The 12,783-nt window shown below is 32.5% G+C and overlaps 1 long non-coding RNA gene across 1 annotated transcript in view; it reads right to left on the bottom strand.

Annotated features, from left to right (window-relative positions):
• Nucleotides 1-387: 387 nt before the first annotated feature.
• LOC148237733 (uncharacterized) overlaps nt 388-12,783 on the bottom strand; it is a 49,581-nt gene continuing 37,185 nt past the window's right edge. The window contains exon 4 of the long non-coding RNA XR_015812689.1: nt 388-1,095. This is a non-coding gene — a long non-coding RNA (uncharacterized LOC148237733). The remainder of the gene's footprint in view (nt 1,096-12,783) is intronic.

Genomic DNA, 12,783 nt, shown 5'->3' with positions numbered 1-12,783 from the left:
TTGCATCCAGATCTACCAACATATATTTGGAAAAACTATGATATATTAAAAATACTTGAAACAAACAATTTATTTTATTATTCCAAATATTGAAAAAGAAACATAAAGATATTATTTAAATTACGATACTTAAAATAATTAAAAATCAATTCATGAAAGAAATTTTAATTAATTAAAGTTGAGGTGTTCTATAGTTATATTTCCAACGAAAAGTATAATTAATTCATAATAAATAATAAAATTTAGTATTTTATAAAATCATACAATACGTTATATCGTATTATGTACATATTTTATATATAATAGCAATATAAAATATATTTATAGAAAGCTATGAACAAAAACATATTTTTTAAATAGTTCAATCTAAGTTTGAAACCATTAATATTTTTTTAATATTTCATTATATGCGGATCTGCGTGTTTATTATAATAATGATTACACCGAGCATAATTAGAATCAGTTTTAGGCTCTAGTTAAAAAAAGTGAAATTTTCGATATAAAAAATACAATAATTTTACATAAAAATTCAAATCTAAATTTATAAAAGATTTACTATTATCATCAAAATAAAATATTTTCGCTGTATTAATTAAAAGTATTACAAAATTAAATAATTCGTGAGCGCCATCTAGTATGAAGTAGTGTAAGTTAAATAGTAATCCTATATTTTACGGGTGGAAGACCTAGCGGCGAGTAGCATAACTAATATAATTCTAACATTCGCCGCACAGCGTCGCTAGAGCACCGTGCGCTATTCGTGTTCTGTTTTTTCGCATCGCCCACAAGATGCTTTGCATTTTTGTCAAAGACCACTGACTTGACCCAATTTCGATGTCGAATTTTACGCCAGACGGCACCTAGACACATTAGTTATGTCAAGAACGTATGTGTTTTTCATTTGGCCCGAACTCGCGATTTATATTTTTATATCAAAAAATACGCGACGCCATAAATTATACACTCGACGATAAGCGCCATTTATTTTTGCCGAAAACTTACCACGAACACTTTGAAACGCTTACTAATTAATAGATTAATTATATCACACGCACAGTTTCCACAACACTGATATCGCCAATTTGTGTAGTAGATCTGAAACAAGAAGAAAAAACTTATTAGTTGTGTATAGATATATATTTATTTATAAGTAGATATCACATGACAAATCTAGGAATTTATGCAATTCAACAAGGAGCAACGGGCGACCTTCGTACACAAGTCACGATACTATGACTAAGTTGCGCATTCCGATTGTCTTTGTTTACACTCGGTTCTCATGATCATGATATCCCGAAGCGTTTGCATCCAGTGACATTCAATTATTAATAAAAACAAAAATTACACATAAAAGTTGTGTCAAAGAATTGAGATTAAACAGAATATCGCAATAAAAATAATATAATAGATACTCAAATGATGATATAATTTTTCGTTAACCAGAATAATAACAGAGTGTTCCAAAAATTTTTAAAGTGATACGAAATCATCGTGATGTAAAATCAAGTCACTATACTTATTACTATATCGATGAAATATAATCATTCATTTTAACATTAACTGGAAAAACCGGTGATGTACACTGTACACTCAGTGTACATGTAAAAATTTGCTATTTGAAAAAGTAACACCCGAATGTTATTACGATATACAGATCCAGATAAGTCAGATTTTGGCAACAAAAAGGTTAAATTTATCCTATTTTACAACTGATTACAATCTATTTATTTTTAAGTCAGTGCACAATAACATCGTTCTTAAGTAGACAGGGTGTATTAGATTGTAGTTCTCGAGATACAGCTATCGATAATTTTATCTTAACGCCCCCTTTCACTATTGCTAAATTTATTATTATAAGCATTGCCTTTCTCTACATGTTTTATTTAATTTAAAAAAATGGTTTAATTCAAACCGAAAAAAAATAAGGGTGTGGAATGTAGATAAAAATGATTAATTTTAATACTTCATCGACCGATATCCTTAACTAGCGACTTTCATTAAAAAAATAGGCAAAAAAAGTTGATCAAATATACAAATATCTTATCAAAGCGCATATATTTTAATAAAATTTTAGATTATTATTGTTAATAAAATATTTAAAAAAACGACCACTTACTGGCCATTTTTGCCCCCCCCCCTCTATCCTAGAAAAACTTAAATAACGACCCTGATTCTAAATCAAAACTTCTTGGGTTTATACCGCAAATAAAATCTAAAAAAAAACAGTCTCAAATGTATCCTGAAAAATTTTTTTTTCATATTTATTTCAGTGAAATCATATCGGTATACATTTTCACCGGTAGATATATATTTTTACCAGTGAAAATGTAATTTATCTGGCATGTGCTAGTACAATTATATGATTTCAACTTTGCTACATGTAGTAATATGTACATATACAGTGAATGTGTATTTTTGGATGAAGTTATATTTTCACCAGTGAAGTCCAAATGCATTTTCACCAGTAGATATTTAACTGATAGGAAGCTCATGAAGCTCAGTTTAACGGTTGCGAAAAATACATTTGCTGTTCAAACCTAAACCTAACCCAATGAAAGTAATAAGAGTAATTATAGTTCTAGAACTTTCATTATTTCACTGTTTTAAAAATATATGTTAGCTATCCTTATCGATATTACTACTAACTTATGATATTAGAGTATTGGTCAAATTGTATTAAAACCAAATTTTGGTCAATAAGAGGGCGCAAAAACAATTATTACTTCTCAGAAGTAAAAATTTCGCGTCAAAAGCAATATTTCTATATAAAATCAAACGAAATCATTTCAATGCTTCATGGTTTGTCCGCATTTTGGCGTTTCAGCATAACTTAAGAATTTAATAGATATCTTTACCGATTGACCATACTAGGATGGTGATGGCGCGATTTTATATTTTTATTTTAAGTATTGATCGAAGTATAATCAAACCGAATTTTGGTCAATAGGAGAGCGCAAAAACAATTCTCACTTCACAGAAGTCAAAAATTCACGTCAAAAGCAATAAAATCGTGTCGGCACCGTTGTAGTGGGAACGCTCGGTAACGAGCGTTCCCACTGCGACGGCGCCGACGCGATTTTATTGCTTTTGACGTGGATTTTTGACTTCTGAGAAGGGATAATTGTTTTTTGCGCTCTCCTATTGGTCAAAGTTCGGTTTACAGTGTTTCATTCGATTCTCACTTATTGTAAGTAGAAATATTTATATAAAACGTTTTAATATAAGCGCTAGATAACCGAGTGTTTCCACTGTGACGGAACGATTTTATTGCTTTTGACGTGTGACGACCTTGAATTTGCCCAGAAAAATGCATGTAATTTAATTGATATATTAAAAAAAAACACTGACTGGCCAACATTTGCTCCCCCCCCCCTTTCCTCCTGGGAAAAGCTGAAATGACGTCCTTGATTAGTATAAAAAGTATACATTTACAGATCAGGAATAAAAAATCGGAACGCCGTTCCCATCTAAAAATACTGCATTTTATAACCGTTTTACGTCTTCATTGAAAGTTGCGAACGTTTAAAATGGAACGGAATATTTTTGACAGAATATTTTTAAAGAGCAATATCACTGCACAATTTTAGTTGACGTTTTATATGATTAAATACTTATTAAGTAGTTGATCTTAAAATACTAATAAATGCAAAATAATCTGTGTACATTACGAGTGATTGGATTATATCGATTTTATATATAAAAATGGAGAAAAGTATTCATACATTGTTGTTTTAAGTTCATAAGAATCAGAGAAATTATTTTCTAGTAGTTTAATGTGCAAAAGTGTTTGAATCTATGTATATGTGGGTATTTTTGCATTTATACCCTCAAACAAAAGTGACTACCAGATCTTAGGCTTAGTTAATCCTTGTTTACATACAAATGCGGTCAATGTGGAAAATTTTCGAGACGTTCGAGGCGAGATAAAAGGCGTTCATCGTCTTATAAATGCAATGAACGGCACTCACAGACACACGCACACACTTTATGAATCAATGGAATCTGAACTTGTAAACAGGCAATTAAATAGCGGCCGACTGACGGTTTCGTAATAACGGCTCTGCTGCGTTGGTCGTCAGACAGGCCGCCGGAATGTTCAGTCCAAACTTGACAATGGGGCAGCACCAGCACCAACCAGCAGCAGCAGCAGCAGCTCAAGAAGTCGGTTGCCTTCATTCATATCCATCGGAACGGAATGTGCGAACTAGCGCTAGAAGTGCTGGCGGCGCATCAAACGGCCCGCGACTTGCGCAATGCATCGGAATGCACGAGAGAACTTATCCTCCAGACACGTGGGGGTTCACGTTTCACAACGATGCCGATTCCGTCGCGAAACGGTAACATTCCGAGCGTTCTGGACCTGGGCGTGAAACGATTGGACTGTTTGTCCGTTCCTGAAGGAACGAGCAAACAAACGATGCAATTCGCTCGGAATAGCCGAAGCTAAACGATCCGAAATTTAGATCGTTTATAATGAATCGAAAAAGATTGAGGTCATTGAGATACCCACGTAGTAAGACGTAGTAGGTCGTAAGTAGATCACTACGCCTCTAACACTACCCACTCTTCCCTTTTGGAGATCCCTTTTTATTCAATATAGAATTTGATTCTTGAACTAATTTTACAAAAGACCTTCAGTCAAGAAATTATTTGTTGTGCTACGATCTAGTGTATCAAATTCACATTCATTCAAGCCCTTGTGTGTTTTTGTTGAGATATAAAAGAAAACACCTCAATGAAAAAATTAAAATAAACAATATTTATTATAGGAAAATGATTAGGAAAATTGCACATGGTTTGGTTTAAAATAAACCGTAAAAAAATAATTTCGTGGAATTTATATTATATTATTATGGACTAGATATGTTACCCATCTTCGTCCGAGGACAACTTAGAACGCCTAACATTCGTTAAAATAAATTAGATATGTTTCGAAATTCATATTTGAGATATGATGTAATTATATACATACATATGTCACTAGACCAGGGCTTCTAAAACTTTTTTCATTCATGACCCCATTTATGATTGTGAGTTTCTTCGCGACTCCAGATAAATATAAAATAAAGATATATAAATATTTTGTGCTGATTAAGTAACAATATACATACATATGAAAAAATATAATTTTGGAATTTGCTTAGAAACATACAAACATAAAATTGTATTTATTTGCCCTATTTTTCAACAAAACTGCATTTTTTTTGCAATAACATAAATAAAAGAGAATATTGAGCAAAATATATCGTCGCTTAGTCCGTTCGAATATATTCGAGCGCTGCCGTTAAGTGGTTAAGTATACAAAAATTAAAGGGAAAAATCGTTTTTTAATGAGACGGATATGCTTGTTTTTTACTGCATAACAAATTAAATCTTGGTGCAATATTTGTCACTGCTGGACGTCAAATCTCTTCAACATTTTTTAGCGATCAACGATATTGGGATTTTATATGTATTAAAGCTGAAAAAGTAATTTTACATAAATATGTAGTGTTGAATGGCAGAAAAACACTTAATGCCATATCAGAGATTGTGGGAAATTCAGTTCTAGTTCCGATCCAGAATTCAGTCAAAGGCTTTTTTGGAAAATCTAGTTGTAAGTTTGAGTCACTCGAAAGCTCAGCAAATTCCTCTTGAGCTTTATATGGCAGGTGAACAATCTCACTCAAGCCAATCAAAAATGGTTTTTGAATATACGATAACTTTTTGAAATTAATATTTGATATAGCGGCTGCTGTCACGTACAGCTGGCATATTTGCGCGCGATCGAAAAATGTGCCAAATAATGGCAATTTTTAAATTGTCATATTATTAAAATTACGCTACTGATAATTATAAAAGTTTGCGTGGGCACTCACTAATACAATATCAATGAAAACTTTTCGGTCGTAAATATTCAATTTACGCAAAATCTTTGTCGGCTTTTGCAAAATCCCATAAGGCATAAAAATGATTCAGAATACGAACACCACATCTGTGACTATCCTAGAATTTGTCGTCGTTGATTCTAAATAAGAATTCGTTATGGTGTGACATTTATATAAACCGATCTAGGAAAATACATAAGGATATTCGAAACGATTTTTTTTAACAAAATCAAGTACCACTAATTATTTTTTAATTATTTAATTTTATATGAAAAAATATATAATAACGATATCTGTTAGAAGAATATACTATCAAAAATATAATTAATCCTTTTTGGTGCCCTAAAATATTCAAAGATGTCAGTAAGAGTCTGTTGAAGTCCCCGATAAGCATGTGATATTATAACTTGACCACGTGATTACGATGCACCGCTCGACATGCATGTTGTCCATAGGACGCATATGCGCATACTGAAATTAAGCCGAGTTACTCGTTCTATCTCAGTTTGCGAAACACCATATCGTTATCTCTCTCACTCTCGTCACTTAACACGCGAGAGAGCAAAAGGGGAAGTATCTCACTGCCCGCGCTCGAAAGGGCAGCTCTGACTTCGGTCCGATTGCCGACAATATTCGGAAGCGCTCGAAGCTGGCCAAGTCGACTGAATTACCCCCACTTTACTTCCCGTTCTCGGTAACCTCGGACAACTTCCGAGAGATTTTAGAACGGGCAGAACCGAACTCGACCGAAGTAACCACGAATTAACCCACTATATTCTCCGTCCTTGGCCAATTTTGGCCAATTTCTAGAGTGTAGTGCAGGCATTACAGAGATTTGAAAATAAGCGGCTGTTAAGGGCATGGCTCTTAATAAAATTTAAAATCTTAACAGTTATATGATCATAATAAGTAGCTTGAAAAAATGTTTTAAAACATTTAATTTAATTATTTTACATTAAAATCTCGCGACCCCAAGATTTTGCTAAACTACACCATTTAGGGTCGCGACCCTGGACTAGACCAATGGTATAGACTAGTGACATATCATACCTAAAAGATCTGAGTTCGAATCCCATATAGAACCTAGTGTTAATCAATTTCTATAGTATCTGGATGATCAGAATTAGTGATTATTATATAAATATAATTACAATAGTCACAGATTAGGTTTTCCAGGATTTACCTAATCTCGCGGATTAATATCGATATAATAAATTAAAAGAAAATCAGAAAGTCATGCATAGTGACATATGTTGATTGTAAGCTGTGATAATAATTAATAATTAATAGAATAGATATTCACTGATATCCCGTTGTAACGTATTGGGGTCAACGCCTGTCTTGTTTCAACGAAAGATTTACAATCAATTAATAAATATCAACGACACACGTGCTCATAATCTTGCGTTATCAAGAAGCAATCATAATAACCATATTAAAAATTTGGCACTTGAATCCACGTGATTGTTCTAATACGAATAAACAGACAAACCACTCTTAAAATAATTGCTGACATACAGATTATGACATATTCATATATAATAATGATTTCTCTAACTGTTAATATAGTGTATCGATTGCTTAAAGTGTAAAATTACTAACTCTATATTTGACAACTTTACATGAGAAACAAAAAACTAAATAAAAAATATCTCATGTTTATAGTGTTTAAAGATTTCGATGACATTGTTATCATTTTCACCCAGAAGTGGAGTTGGCAAATTTACACTTTAAGCCATCGATGTTTTATTTATTTATTTTAAGTCTACTACTGTTAGTACTACAAGTATTGTGATATAATAGGTATAACAATTTTAATATTTTTCATTGTCCACTCACAGGACATAAATTAAAAAGAACGATGATGAGCACGCGTTGAATGTTTATACATTGACTAGTTATAATAAATATACTGTAAATATTATTATATTATTGATACAGATAAGCCAAAAGTCATTTAACTATGTATTTAAAAAGTTTTACATGCCATTTTAAATAGCATGAAGGTTTTTGTGTCTATTTATAATATATTGTAAATTATATATATGGGTATGTTAAACTGAATGTTACTGACGTTTCATTGAAATCTTATCCTGCACTCTACTACGAAAATTCATAAAAGGACCTGTAATACCATAACTTCAAGCAAAATATCTGGCTATATCACTAAGATTACTCTTATAAAAAAGTATAGATACGTGCTTTTTAAATACTCCCTAAAGCCGTGAGATTTCTTGGGTACTTCCTGAAAAAGTCAATTTCGCTGGGTTTGAAGATAAACCTATTTGATGTAAATGATATCCAAAGTAAAACTAAATGAATTATATGCGTTGCTCGGTCATAAATTATTCCATCATATGCTTATATTTTTAGAATCTGAAATAAAAATAAAATAATATTTAATCTTGAGAAAGTTATTTAATTTTTAAATTGTAAAGTGACTTTTGGCACACCTGTATAATATTCTAATAAAAAATACAGTTTATTCACTGCGCATTTAGTAACTATTCGTAAATAAAATATTTTTCTAATCAAACTCAATAGCGTCCTAGAAATAATTAATAATAATAAAAAAAACACACACACACACACAAGACAGTTTAGAGAGTAATAACCTCGCATTTTTTGTTCACATACTTTACATTATATAAATAGTTTATGTTTACACAAACATGTTCGGTTGTATTAATTATTTTCACAGCAGCAATCTGAAAATTAGCTGATAATGTCAAAATAAGCAAAACAAACACAATAATATATTTTATACATGCTCATATTTTACGCGCGGATAAGAAAAATATTAACGCTATATGTAAATTGAGCAACAAAAAATCTCAAGATGTCGTTGAACTCGCGACAATTTTCATTTTCACCCTGGAAAGCCTCGCACGTGTATAGCATACAATGGAAGTCTAGTGTATCGGTGTAGGTACGCGTTTTATAAAAAGATCGCAATTGTCTGAATCACGTTTTTTTCGTGAATGGGATATGTCCTTGTTCGCGAAGATCGGATATAACGGAGCTTGGGGCTCCGTGGAGGTTAGCTATTCACGACGCCAGACGGATTCTTCATTGAGGATAACTTTTTAACAGTGTCTTTCGCGCATCTCGGACGTGAGAGAATCGCGCGGGTCAGTCGCTCTCAAAGGGCGTATCGCATACCGATTTTACTACGAAAATTCACGTATTCCGCAGCGTGCACATCCGCGATTGATTCTAGGGAAACGTAGCCAAATAAGAACGAGATTAGAATTTTTAATATAAGATCGAAAACCCATTCATTACAAACGTCGAGTATGACACTGTTTACTCGTATGTGGCAACTGTGTATGTTTGAGAAAGGTTTCACACGTTTTGTAACATTGTCACGGGGACTCTTCTTCTTCCATTTCGTAACGGCCGACCGACGTCACGTTAACTCGACACATGAGACGTAATTATTATGACATCGAAACATGGCAGTTTTGCGCATCGGGAGTGCTGGGTTTTTAACACTTTTGATGTGTGTCCTTCGCGCGTTTGAAAGCCTGATACAAAAAAATAAAACAATGGGCGGAAATCGTTCACGAAGGGGACGGACAGGTTGACGGTTCATATCCCGTTGTTCGAAAGCCCTTCGATCGCTACGATATGATTATTGAAATCTCGCCGATTGATATCGAATAATATTATTTAAAGTACACCTGTTTACTATACGCATTTAAGCGGTGATGGCGAACAAAAACGCCACGCTAGATCTTTTGTCTAATCACATCAATGATCCAATTTCGCCTTCCTACATCAATTCAGTTTGCTACCTTTACATAAAATTTAAAATATACAACTACTTGACTATATGAACAAAGTTCAATTCAAGTGCAGACAAAATTATAATAAAAAGAGGTCAAAGCACTCGACGATTTAAGATAATGATAATATGCGAATAAGTAGATCAATGGATGGCACGAAATAGTTAACGAGTGGGTTTTGTCTATGCTATTATAAATTGTGATCTGCGATTGGCAAGCTCTGACAGCAGGAGGGCGGTGACATAACGCGCGCCGGAATGTGGGCCTTGACCCCACATTCCACTGGACCCGCAAACTCGCCGCGTGCTAGCCCTTAGGGCCCTTAGACCCTCAGAGTACATTCACATAGACCCTATGAATATACAATATAATGTAATATATGTAAATTTCTTATGCGTCGTTATTAAAGTTTGAAATCAGTAAAAACCATTTTTAACAATGCGCAATATAACGGGATTTGACTAAATTTACCCAAAAATAGCAAATAGTAGCAATTTTCTTAATAAATTATTTAAAATACAGCTTCATGTTTAAACTATAATTATTAAACAAACATGGCTGAAATTTAATTTATTTATTGCAAATCTCCGTTGCAACATGATGCACGTAAGCCCAATGAGTTACAACGGGGCAACACAATAATCAACTGCCAGGTAAGTATGTAGTAAGTCATCAGTAACAGATAAGCTATTGCTATAACTTACAATCAAAATATATGTCACTATGCATGATCTAGCTCCATATTAATTTATTATTCATCACTAAATTCATCTGTAAGATAAGGAAAATCTAATCTGTTATGATCGATCGAAAATCATCAATGTTCATATAAAAAAAATGCTTTTACGCATTCGAAAAAAAAATATGAGCATATATCGGCGGTATATACTATGACCTAAATTCGCAGAATTCGTTAAACGAAACAAAAAGTATCTAAAATATAAAATCAAGCATTTTGACGCCCTCACTGATCAGTAATTCGCACAGCATTGTGTTATATTTTGTAAAATTCAAAATGAAAGTAATTATTTAAAATTATTATTACTTTATTTAAATAATATATGACACTTATGTTTTACAAAAACATGAGAAAAATTATCCGCAATAACCTTTTGAAAATTTGACAGATTGCATCCCTAGATTGAAAAATCTTGTATAAAAATCACGTACAAGTGAATTTGCGTGAATTAATAGTGTAAAAAGTGGTACAAAAAAATTTGCGTTAAAATGAAATCACATAAATAAAATTCGCATAACAAGCACTAATATTGTTTAAATTCGATCAAATTCTAAAGTAATAAAAACCACACCGACTTATGAAATTTTTCCCTCCAGAATTTATATACATCAATGTTGAATATTTAACACATATTTTCAAGCTTTTTTGTCAGATTTATGAACAATTTTTATGTATTAGCAAGACTAACTTTTTTTTTTTACTCCAAATTTTTGTGAAATATCTATTAAAGCTCCGCGGAACACCTATTTTGGATCCGCGGAACATAGTTTGGGAAACCATGTTCTAATAAATAAAGCACAATGATCTGAGAGTAAAAAAATCCGGTTAAAATAGTTTTTTTTATTTAATTTAATTTAAATCTTAATAGTTTGTATTATTCGATTTTATACACAGAATTGAGGCATCTATACCATAATATCATATCCTAATTTAATCAGTTGATTTATAAATATTTAATAAAAACGGTTATTACGGTTGCCTCCTTACGAATGAGTTGCACTAAAATATGTGCGTGCTTCAGTGAAATTTAACTAGTGTTCAAACGCAGCAAATTTCTTTTAACAATCGTTCTACGTTTTTTTAAGGCGTAGCCGGATGATGTAGCTACTGAACTTTTTTCTATATAAATATATAATTTTCACGCATACATATGTATAAAACAGTTTATATTGCATGCGAATAATAAAGATCGAATCACGCGATCGTGAAGCAGCATCGATCGGGGGTGAATTATACGTTCAGAAGCGACGTGAACGGTGGGTAGCTCGCGAAACCTGTCTGAATATTTTCATACGGCGCATGCGCAGGAATTTACAACCACACCGAAACGAGAACGTCTTGTGTGTAGGTATACGATACGTGTGTACGAGGTTTAGAAAGTATTAACACTTCCGGAATTTAATCTCGACAGACGATCCGTTGCTTCGTACATTCACACAATGCTCGGATACAGGTAGGTATGCAAGCGGTACATATCTACATACATGCACAGGTATGCATGTACGGGGATCTGTGTATGCGGTCGGATGCTGCGGACACCGTTTCGCAGACGGACGGGAGCCAATTATTATTATCGCTACGAGAAGATTGTGCATTCGCCGCTAATTATTATAATTTAAAATCGATTCGATGCGGCGTTATGCAACAGACAAACGGGAAGGATTCGGGTCTTTTCAATAAATAATAAACATCCATACATTACATACATTCATAGGGTTGTAGTAGTATAGAAGTTAAACCCCTTTCCGTTGATTAATGAACATTGAAATAAACTTTATTTTACTACTTTGTTTGTAGAATTATTAGTTTGCGTTACTATTGTATAGACTGTAATTATCCTCTGTAGCAATTATGAATTTTAAAGATATCGTTAATTTTATTATTGATATATTCTCAAGAAAATTCAAAGTTTAACTTAAATACATTAAGTACACATTAAAAACATTTCAATCTAAGTTTACAGTATAAACAATGTAACAAACAACAGACTTATTATTAAAAAAATTGTTGTTAATTTTTAATGAAGTTATTCAAATCAAACTTAGCTTTTATATAAGAAAAAATCTCAGCATTTATTAATCTACAATACATAATACTCTTGATTATCTGGATTATTGCTGGGGAGGAAGTGCACATCTAATTAAAAAAATACGAATATTGCAAACTATCAATTTTTGTTTAGTTTTAATATAAATATATAATGCACAACTTCAGAATTACAGAATTGCACATATAATAAAATTATAGGGATAATAAGCTCGCCGAAGATTGTTTTTTGGAACTAGATTTTTCGATAAGATGCGGTTCTGAATATTATGATAAGATAATTTATTTATTATCCTCTTCAATTGCTTTCAAAATAATTTGTTCCGCCCTGTGATTATCACAT

Source organism: Plectrocnemia conspersa, unplaced genomic scaffold (genome assembly GCF_051122295.1).
Source record: "Plectrocnemia conspersa isolate PC_06_02 unplaced genomic scaffold, ASM5112229v1 ptg000002l, whole genome shotgun sequence".
NCBI classification, from domain to species: domain Eukaryota; kingdom Metazoa; phylum Arthropoda; class Insecta; order Trichoptera; family Polycentropodidae; genus Plectrocnemia; species Plectrocnemia conspersa.
The sequence above is the reverse complement of the archived record's forward strand: the minus strand, read 5'-3'. Positions and strand labels throughout refer to the sequence as shown.